General features: G+C 42.4%; 1 long non-coding RNA gene across 1 annotated transcript; it reads left to right on the top strand.

Annotated features, from left to right (window-relative positions):
- The first annotated feature begins 275 nt into the window (after positions 1-275).
- Positions 276-2,713, top strand: LOC124213982 (uncharacterized). Its single transcript, XR_006882033.2, has 4 exons — positions 276-502; positions 765-875; positions 1,138-1,278; positions 2,499-2,713. It is a non-coding gene; the product is annotated as an uncharacterized lncRNA (long non-coding RNA).
- Positions 2,714-9,418: the final 6,705 nt, after the last annotated feature.

The following is a 9,418-nucleotide window of genomic DNA, read 5'->3' as shown; positions in this document are numbered from 1 at the left end:
GACCATCGAAGGGCCTTGCCGCTTGAGTCTGGAATCGGCAGAAAAGATAAAGTTCATATTTCTTGTCCGAAATGTAAAACTCTAAAGTCATTATACGTCATATCATATCATCATACATCATACATCATACATCATACATAGTATTAAAGTTCGAAACCAAAATTTGGATGTTCGGATGTTCAGACAGTGACCTGACCTAAATTTTTTTTTCTCTGACGTCGTCGATCTATAGTAATCAGCTAGCCGAATTCCTCAGTCTGGAAACAACCGCGCAGCAGAGCGGACGTGTGAGAATCGCGCTCAGCAGATTTCGAGTACAGGGTTCTCTACCTCCTGGATCCTGCGCTCTGGGTTCGCTTCCTGGTGCTACTCGAGTTTCAGGACAAGCGCTCCGTAGTTTCTGCGCTCCAGGTCCGCTACCTGGTGAAACTCGACTTTGGGGCAAGAGGTGGACGAGGAGGAGGAGGAGGAAGAGCACGAGGAAGACGAGGATTTCTGCACAGTGAGTATAACATTTTTATAAAATTTGATAGCAATTGTAATTATATTTTATCTAAAATTTTTTAAACTTGTGTTTACAATAAATTACTTAAATTCATTTTTCGCGCAAGCCCAAATTCTGTAGCTATTCAATGCGCTAATAAACGTCCTATTTTTTTTTATAATTTTCTCATAATCTTCTTGGTAAAATGTGTCAACAAAAAAATAATATTAATCCCTACACAATAGTTTTGATGTGTTCTAATGCTGAAAATATTTATTAGTTACCACCGCTAACCATCTCGGGTTAGCGGTGGTCGTTGGAGGTGGACTTGGAGGAGGACGAGGAAGACGGGGAGAACAAGGTGGACGAGGAGGACAAGGATTTGAGCTCGGTGAGTTTGACATTTTGATAATATTTAATGGCAGTTGTACTTATATTGTATTTAAAATTTTTGAAACTTGTCATATTTACAATAAATTATTTCAATTCATTTTTCGTGCAAGCAAAAATTCAGTAGCTATCATTGTGCTAATAAATTTCATATAATATTTTATAATTTTCTCAATCTTCTTGGTGAAATGTGTCAATAAGAAAATTATATTAATCTTTACACAATATTTTTGATGTGTTCTAATACTAAAAATATTTATTAGTATTCGAGGTATAACCCGAGATGGTTAGCGGTGGTCGTTCAAGCTGGCTGGGGGTTGTTTCGGGTGATCGAGGTGGACGAGGAGGAGAACGAGGAAGACGAGGCGAACAAGGTAGATGAGGATGAAGAGGATTTGTGCACCGTGAGTATAACATTCTGAAGTATTGAATAGAGTAGGAGTAGGAGTAGGAATAGGAGTAGAATCAGGAGTAGGAGTAGGAGTAGAATCAGGAATAGGAGTGGGAGTCGGAGTCGCAGTCGGAGTAGGAGTAGCAGTAGGAGTAGGATCAGAAGTAGGAGTAGGAGTAGGATCAGGAGTAGGAGTAGGAGTAGGAGTAGGAGTGGGAGTAGGAGTGGGAGTGGGAGGACCCCCTATCCTACCGTACTCTACCCTACTCTATACCCTACCATACACTACCCTACTCAGGTCTGTCTCGACGCTTGCTGTTTTTAAACGCGATCTATATCAGCGTCTCTTCCGGACAGAAGAGACCCGCTCTTGATGGCGACTCGTTATCTAGTCTTCTCCACCTCCTGTTTCCCACGTTTCTATGTTGCTGCTTTCTTGGCTTTATTCTGCTTTCTTTTCTTTTCCTTTCTTTTTCGCTTTTTTTCTGACATTGTTTTCGCCGTCTTTCTCTGTTCTATTCTCCGTTCTAATTTTTGATCCCTAGATCTTAAATAGTAACATAGAACTAGACTAAGGTTTTAGAATTAGGCATTTGTTTATTTTTAATTTTGCAATAATGTTTTCCAATATTGTCATGGAAAAGATGAAAAATAAACCATTAAACCATGAAACCCCTTTGCATTTTTGGCAAAAATATTCGCGATTCTGAAAAGTGCTGGAATAAATTCTTTCATGCACTATACCGACGTAATTTTGCGAGAGAAATCGATTGGGCACAGTCCTAATACGCTGCGATCGACGCATCAAAAGTTACAGCCAAAAAACGAGAACCCGAGTTTTAGACATTTTTCAGCAGGTGCTTTTTTGCTCGCCATTTCTCTCCTCTTGGTCCCACGCTCTTTTTGCTGCGTTTTCTGAGTTCCGGGGGGTCCAGTTAGTCAGAGAACGGTCGTACGAATCTAATCTGAGGGCAGAAATTTTCGGCTTAAAAAATGAAGAAAAAGTAAGGCATTTTTGAGGAAAATTTTCGCGATTTTGAAAAGTGCTGAAACTAATTAATTGTGGCATTATTCCGACGTAATTTTGCGGGAGAAATCGATTGGGCGCAGTTCCAATTCGCTACGATCAACGCATCGAAAGTTACAGCCAAAAAACAACACCTGTGCTTATATGAATCCTTACGTAATGCTTTTGATGTGTTCTTATACTGAAAATATTTATTGCTATTCCAGGTACAACCCGAGGTGGTTATCGGTGGTTGTTCGAGGTGGTTGGCGATTGTTGGAGGTGGTCGGAGGTGGACGAGGAGGAGGACGAACTGAACTGAGTCTCAAAGCCCTGTTGACATAAAAGCAGCTATTCGATAGAAATTATAGTTTATATTTTACACAGCCCATTGCATGATATTTCATTATAAATACATATGTTTCAATGTATTTAGGAATAATTTATCAAATATACAGAGGTCATGTGCAAATAATATGTAAAATATAATAAATGAATTGATTCGACCGCAGTTTGATGTCTTCATTAGAGCTTTAACAATAAATTTAAGCTTTGTTACTTCTTTTATTTTATTATGGATAATCAAAAACATTTCCGACTATTCGTGCTGCGGAAGCATGGGGATTAAGCCAAATGTAGCAAAAGATTAGAAACAGTGTATGTAGAGTACGGGTACTTTTCTGATAATGCAAATAGAATAGAATACCACGCCTTGCGAATTAGCTTTCCAGACAGAGATGAATGATGAATTTTAAGGACTGCATTATCGTTGTTGAATACTCTATGCCTCATGGGAAAAGAAAATCTGTAACGATAAAATTATGCACCGGATCATCGTCGACTTTAACATTTGAAATGTCCTACCATTTTCGAATACCTCCTACCTCCCCCTGCCACCTCCCACCATCAATGGCCACTTTCGACCATCCCCTATCACCTTCTGCCAGCGCCGACCACCTCCTACCATTTCCGAACACCTCCAACCGTCCTATTTACCTATATTACTAGATTAGCTATGATATGAAAAGAGAAGAATTATTCATTTCGAAATGGGATTCTATTCGACGCGCGCTCGATGTATTCCATAACATTAGTATTCATAATTATTTCAACAACTTTTCATTTGCTCTCTCGATCTTGAATTTTCATAGGCATAGAATCGAAACGTTGTTTTAGCTGGTCGCAAGTGAAGTATCTGCGTTGGGTAGAGGAGCAGAATTGTTTTTCGAAAAGTATTCGGATGGAAAAAAGTTCAGAGTAACTGTAATACATCACGGATGCGCTAATTTTGAACGAGATGAAATGGATGCTTCGTATATGAGACGGTATTTAACGCTGCGTAGTGGTTTAAAGACCTAGAAAGGTGATAGGGAGAGAAAGAACGACGCTTCTTAAGACTTCGAGTGTATTTTAACACACATTTGAAAGATACGAGCGAAATTTTTCATCATCCAACTGTCGCAGAACGGCAGCGTTATTAGCCGACCCGTTCACTGAAGAATATATCTTCAGTCAACGGCTGACCATCGAAGGGCCTGGCCGCTTGAGTCTGAAATCGGCAGGAGAGATGAGGTGTGTATTTCTTGTATGAAATGTGAAAGCTAAAATCATTATACATCATATCATATCATCATACATCATACATCGTACATCATACATCGTACATCATACATCGTACATCATACATCGTACATCATACATCATCATACATAGTATCAAAGTTCGAAACCATAGTTTGGATGTCGGATGTTCAGAAAGTGACGTCACCAATTCAAAATCAGCTAGCAGAATTCCTCAGTCTGGAAGCAACCGCGCAGTAGAGCGGACGGATGAGAGTCGCGCTCCGCAAATTTCGAGTACCGGGTTCTCAACCTCCCGGATCCCGCGCTTCGGGTCCGCTACGTATTTCGAGTACCGGGTTCTCAACCTCCCGGATCCCGCGCTTCGGGTCCGCTACGCGGTGAAACTCGACTTCCAGGATAAGCGCTCCGTGGTTCCTGGTTCATGTTTACAATAAATTATTTCAATTCGTTTTTCGCGCAACCCCAAATTCGGTAGCTGTCAGTCCGCTAATAAAATTTCTCGACTTCCAGGATGAGCGCTCCGTGGTTCCTGGTTCATGTTTGCAATAAATTATTTCAATTCGTTTTTCGCGCAACCCCAAATTCGGTAGCTGTCAGTCCGCTAATAAAATTTCTCGACTTCCAGGATAAGCGCTCCGTGGTTCCTGGTTCATGTTTGCAATAAATTATTACAATTCGTTTTTCGCGCAATCCCAAATTCGGTAGCTGTCAGTCCGCTAATAAAATTTCTCGACTTCCAGGATAAGCGCTCCGTGGTTCCTGGTTCATGTTTGCAATAAATTATTTCAATTCGTTTTTCGCGCAACCCCAAATTCGGTAGCTGTCAGTCCGCTAATAAAATTTCTCGACTTCCAGGATAAGCGCTCCGTGGTTCCTGGTTCATGTTTGCAATAAATTATTTCAATTCGTTTTTCGCGCAACCCCAAATTCGGTAGCTGTCAGTCCGCTAATAAAATTTCTCGACTACCAGGATAAGCGCTCCGTGGTTCCTGGTTCATGTTTGCAATAAATTATTTCAATTCGTTTTTCGCGCAACCCCAAATTCGGTAGCTGTCAGTCCGCTAATAAAATTTCTCGACTTCCAGGATAAGCGCTCCGTGGTTCCTGGTTCATGTTTGCAATAAATTATTTCGATTCGTTTTTCGCGCAACCCCAAATTCGGTAGCTGTCAGTCCGCTAATAAAATTTCTCGACTTCCAGGATAAGCGCTCCGTGGTTCCTGGTTCATGTTTGCAATAAATTATTTCAATTCGTTTTTCGCGCAACCCCAAATTCGGTAGCTGTCAGTCCGCTAATAAAATTTCTCGACTTCCAGGATAAGCGCTCCGTGGTTCCTGGTTCATGTTTGCAATAAATTATTTCAATTCGTTTTTCGCGCAACCCCAAATTCGGTAGCTGTCAGTCCGCTAATAAAATTTCTCGACTTCCAGGATAAGCGCTCCGTGGTTCCTGGTTCATGTTTGCAATAAATTATTTCAATTCGTTTTTCGCGCAACCCCAAATTCGGTAGCTGTCAGTCCGCTAATAAAATTTCTCGACTTCCAGGATAAGCGCTCCGTGGTTCCTGGTTCATGTTTGCAATAAATTATTTCAATTCGTTTTTCGCGCAACCCCAAATTCGGTAGCTGTCAGTCCGCTAATAAAATTTCTCGACTTCCAGGATAAGCGCTCCGTGGTTCCTGGTTCATGTTTGCAATAAATTATTTCAATTCGTTTTTCGCGCAAGCCCATATTCGGTAGCTGTCAGTCCGCTAATAAAATTTCTCGACTTCCAGGATAAGCGCTCCGTGGTTCCTGGTTCATGTTTACAATAAATTATTTCAATTCGTTTTTCGCGCAACCCCAAATTCGGTAGCTGTCAGTCCGCTAATAAAATTTCTCGACTTCCAGGATAAGCGCTCCGTGGTTCCTGGTTCATGTTTGCAATAAATTATTTCAATTCGTTTTTCGCGCAAGCCCATATTCGGTAGCTGTCAGTCCGCTAATAAAATTTCTCGACTTCCAGGATAAGCGCTCCGTGGTTCCTGGTTCATGTTTGCAATAAATTATTTCAATTCGTTTTTCGCGCAACCCCAAATTCGGTAGCTGTCAGTCCGCTAATATATTTATTAGTATTCGAGGTATAACTCGAGGTGGTTGAAGGTGGTCGGAGGTGGACGAGGAGGAGGACGAGGAGGACGAGGATTTGTGCTGGGTGAGTAAAACACTTTTATAATATTTGATGGCAATTGTAATTATATTTCATCTGAAATATTACAAACTTGTCACGTTTACAATAAATTATTTCAATTCATTTTTCGTGCAAGCACATATTCAGTAGCTATGAATAATCTTATACAATTTATTATATTATTAATTAATTAATCAATATTCTTATAATATTTAATGGCAATTGTAATTATATTTCATCTGAAATATTACAAACTTGTCACGTTTACAATAAATTATTTCAATTCATTTTTCGTGCAAGCACATATTCAGTAGCTATGAATAATCTTATACAATTTATTATATTATTAATTAATTAATTAATCACATTAATCCTTACACAATATTTTTGATGTGTTCCTATACTAAAAATATTTATTACTATTCCAGGTATTACCCAGGGTGGTCAGAGGTGGACGAGGAAGAGGAGGAGCTGGACGAGGAGGAGGACCAGGTGGACGAGGAGGAGGACGAGGTGGACGAGGAGCAGGCGGGGTGGGTCGTGGGAGAGGACCTCTCCTCTCCTCAGAGGAGGGGAGGGGGAGGGGGAGGGGGAGGGGCAGGGAAGGGGGAGAGGTGGGCGGGGAGGGGGAAGGGATGGGAAGGGAAGGGAAGGGAAGGGAAGGGGGGGTGGCGGGGAGGGTGGAGGGGGGAGGGGGGGAGGGCGGGAGGGGGGCGGGAGGGAGGGAGGGAGGGAGGGCGGGCGGGCGGGGGGGGCGGGAGGGAGGCGGGAGGGAGGGAGGGAGGGAGGGCGGGCGGGCGCGGGAGGGGGGGGGGGTGTACTGTTAACTCTAACGGGCTCGCATCGACATCCGTCCTCCACTCTCTCCCTCCCTCCCGCCCGCCCGCCCGCCCTCCCTCCCTCCCACCCTCCCTCCCTCCCTCCCTCCCTCCCGCCCCCCCTCCCGCCCTCCCCCCCTCCCCCCTCCACCCTCCCCGCCACCCCCCCCTTCCCTTCCCTTCCCTTCCCTTCCCTTCCCATCCCTTCCCCCTCCCCGCCCACCTCTCCCCCTTCCCTGCCCCTCCCCCTCCCCCTCCCCCTCCCCTCCTCTGAGGAGAGGAGAGGTCCTCTCCCACGACCCACCCCGCCTGCTCCTCGTCCACCTCGTCCTCCTCCTCGTCCACCTGGTCCTCCTCCTCATCCAGCTCGTCCTCCTCCTCGTCCACCTCTGACCACCCTGGGTAATACCTGGAATAGTAATAAATATTTTTAGTATAGGAACACATCAAAAATATTGTGTAAGGATTAATGTGATTAATTAATTAATTAATAATATAATAAATTGTATAAGATTATTCATAGCTACTGAATATGTGCTTGCACGAAAAATGAATTGAAATAATTTATTGTAAACGTGACAAGTTTGTAATATTTCAGATGAAATATAATTACAATTGCCATTAAATATTATAAGAATATTGATTAATTAATTAATAATATAATAAATTGTATAAGATTATTCATAGCTACTGAATATGTGCTTGCACGAAAAATGAATTGAAATAATTTATTGTAAACGTGACAAGTTTGTAATATTTCAGATGAAATATAATTACAATTGCCATCAAATATTATAAAAGTGTTTTACTCACCCAGCACAAATTCTCGTCCTCCTCGTCCTCCTCCTCGTCCACCTCCGACCACCTTCAACCACCTCGAGTTATACCTCGAATACTAATAAATATATTAGCGGACTGACAGCTACCGAATATGGGCTTGCGCGAAAAACGAATTGAAATAATTTATTGCAAACATGAACCAGGAACCACGGAGCGCTTATCCTGGAAGTCGAGAAATTTTATTAGCGGACTGACAGCTACCGAATTTGGGGTTGCGCGAAAAACGAATTGAAATAATTTATTGCAAACATGAACCAGGAACCACGGAGCGCTTATCCTGGAAGTCGAGAAATTTTATTAGCGGACTGACAGCTACCGAATTTGGGGTTGCGCGAAAAACGAATTGAAATAATTTATTGCAAACATGAACCAGGAACCACGGAGCGCTTATCCTGGAAGTCGAGAAATTTTATTAGCGGACTGACAGCTACCGAATTTGGGGTTGCGCGAAAAACGAATTGAAATAATTTATTGCAAACATGAACCAGGAACCACGGAGCGCTTATCCTGGAAGTCGAGAAATTTTATTAGCGGACTGACAGCTACCGAATTTGGGGTTGCGCGAAAAACGAATCGAAATAATTTATTGCAAACATGAACCAGGAACCACGGAGCGCTTATCCTGGAAGTCGAGAAATTTTATTAGCGGACTGACAGCTACCGAATTTGGGGTTGCGCGAAAAACGAATTGAAATAATTTATTGCAAACATGAACCAGGAACCACGGAGCGCTTATCCTGGTAGTCGAGAAATTTTATTAGCGGACTGACAGCTACCGAATTTGGGGTTGCGCGAAAAACGAATTGAAATAATTTATTGCAAACATGAACCAGGAACCACGGAGCGCTTATCCTGGAAGTCGAGAAATTTTATTAGCGGACTGACAGCTACCGAATTTGGGGTTGCGCGAAAAACGAATTGAAATAATTTATTGCAAACATGAACCAGGAACCACGGAGCGCTTATCCTGGAAGTCGAGAAATTTTATTAGCGGACTGACAGCTACCGAATTTGGGGTTGCGCGAAAAACGAATTGAAATAATTTATTGCAAACATGAACCAGGAACCACGGAGCGCTTATCCTGGAAGTCGAGAAATTTTATTAGCGGACTGACAGCTACCGAATTTGGGGTTGCGCGAAAAACGAATTGAAATAATTTATTGCAAACATGAACCAGGAACCACGGAGCGCTTATCCTGGAAGTCGAGAAATTTTATTAGCGGACTGACAGCTACCGAATTTGGGGTTGCGCGAAAAACGAATTGAAATAATTTATTGCAAACATGAACCAGGAACCACGGAGCGCTTATCCTGGTAGTCGAGAAATTTTATTAGCGGACTGACAGCTACCGAATTTGGGGTTGCGCGAAAAACGAATTGAAATAATTTATTGCAAACATGAACCAGGAACCACGGAGCGCTTATCCTGGAAGTCGAGAAATTTTATTAGCGGACTGACAGCTACCGAATTTGGGGTTGCGCGAAAAACGAATTGAAATAATTTATTGCAAACATGAACCAGGAACCACGGAGCGCTTATCCTGGAAGTCGAGAAATTTTATTAGCGGACTGACAGCTACCGAATTTGGGGTTGCGCGAAAAACGAATTGAAATAATTTATTGCAAACATGAACCAGGAACCACGGAGCGCTTATCCTGGAAGTCGAGAAATTTTATTAGCGGACTGACAGCTACCGAATTTGGGATTGCGCGAAAAACGAATTGTAATAATTTA

This window comes from Neodiprion pinetum, chromosome 3 (assembly GCF_021155775.2).
Source record: "Neodiprion pinetum isolate iyNeoPine1 chromosome 3, iyNeoPine1.2, whole genome shotgun sequence".
NCBI lineage: Eukaryota > Metazoa > Arthropoda > Insecta > Hymenoptera > Diprionidae > Neodiprion > Neodiprion pinetum.
This window is presented reverse-complemented; position numbering and strand designations above follow the sequence as displayed.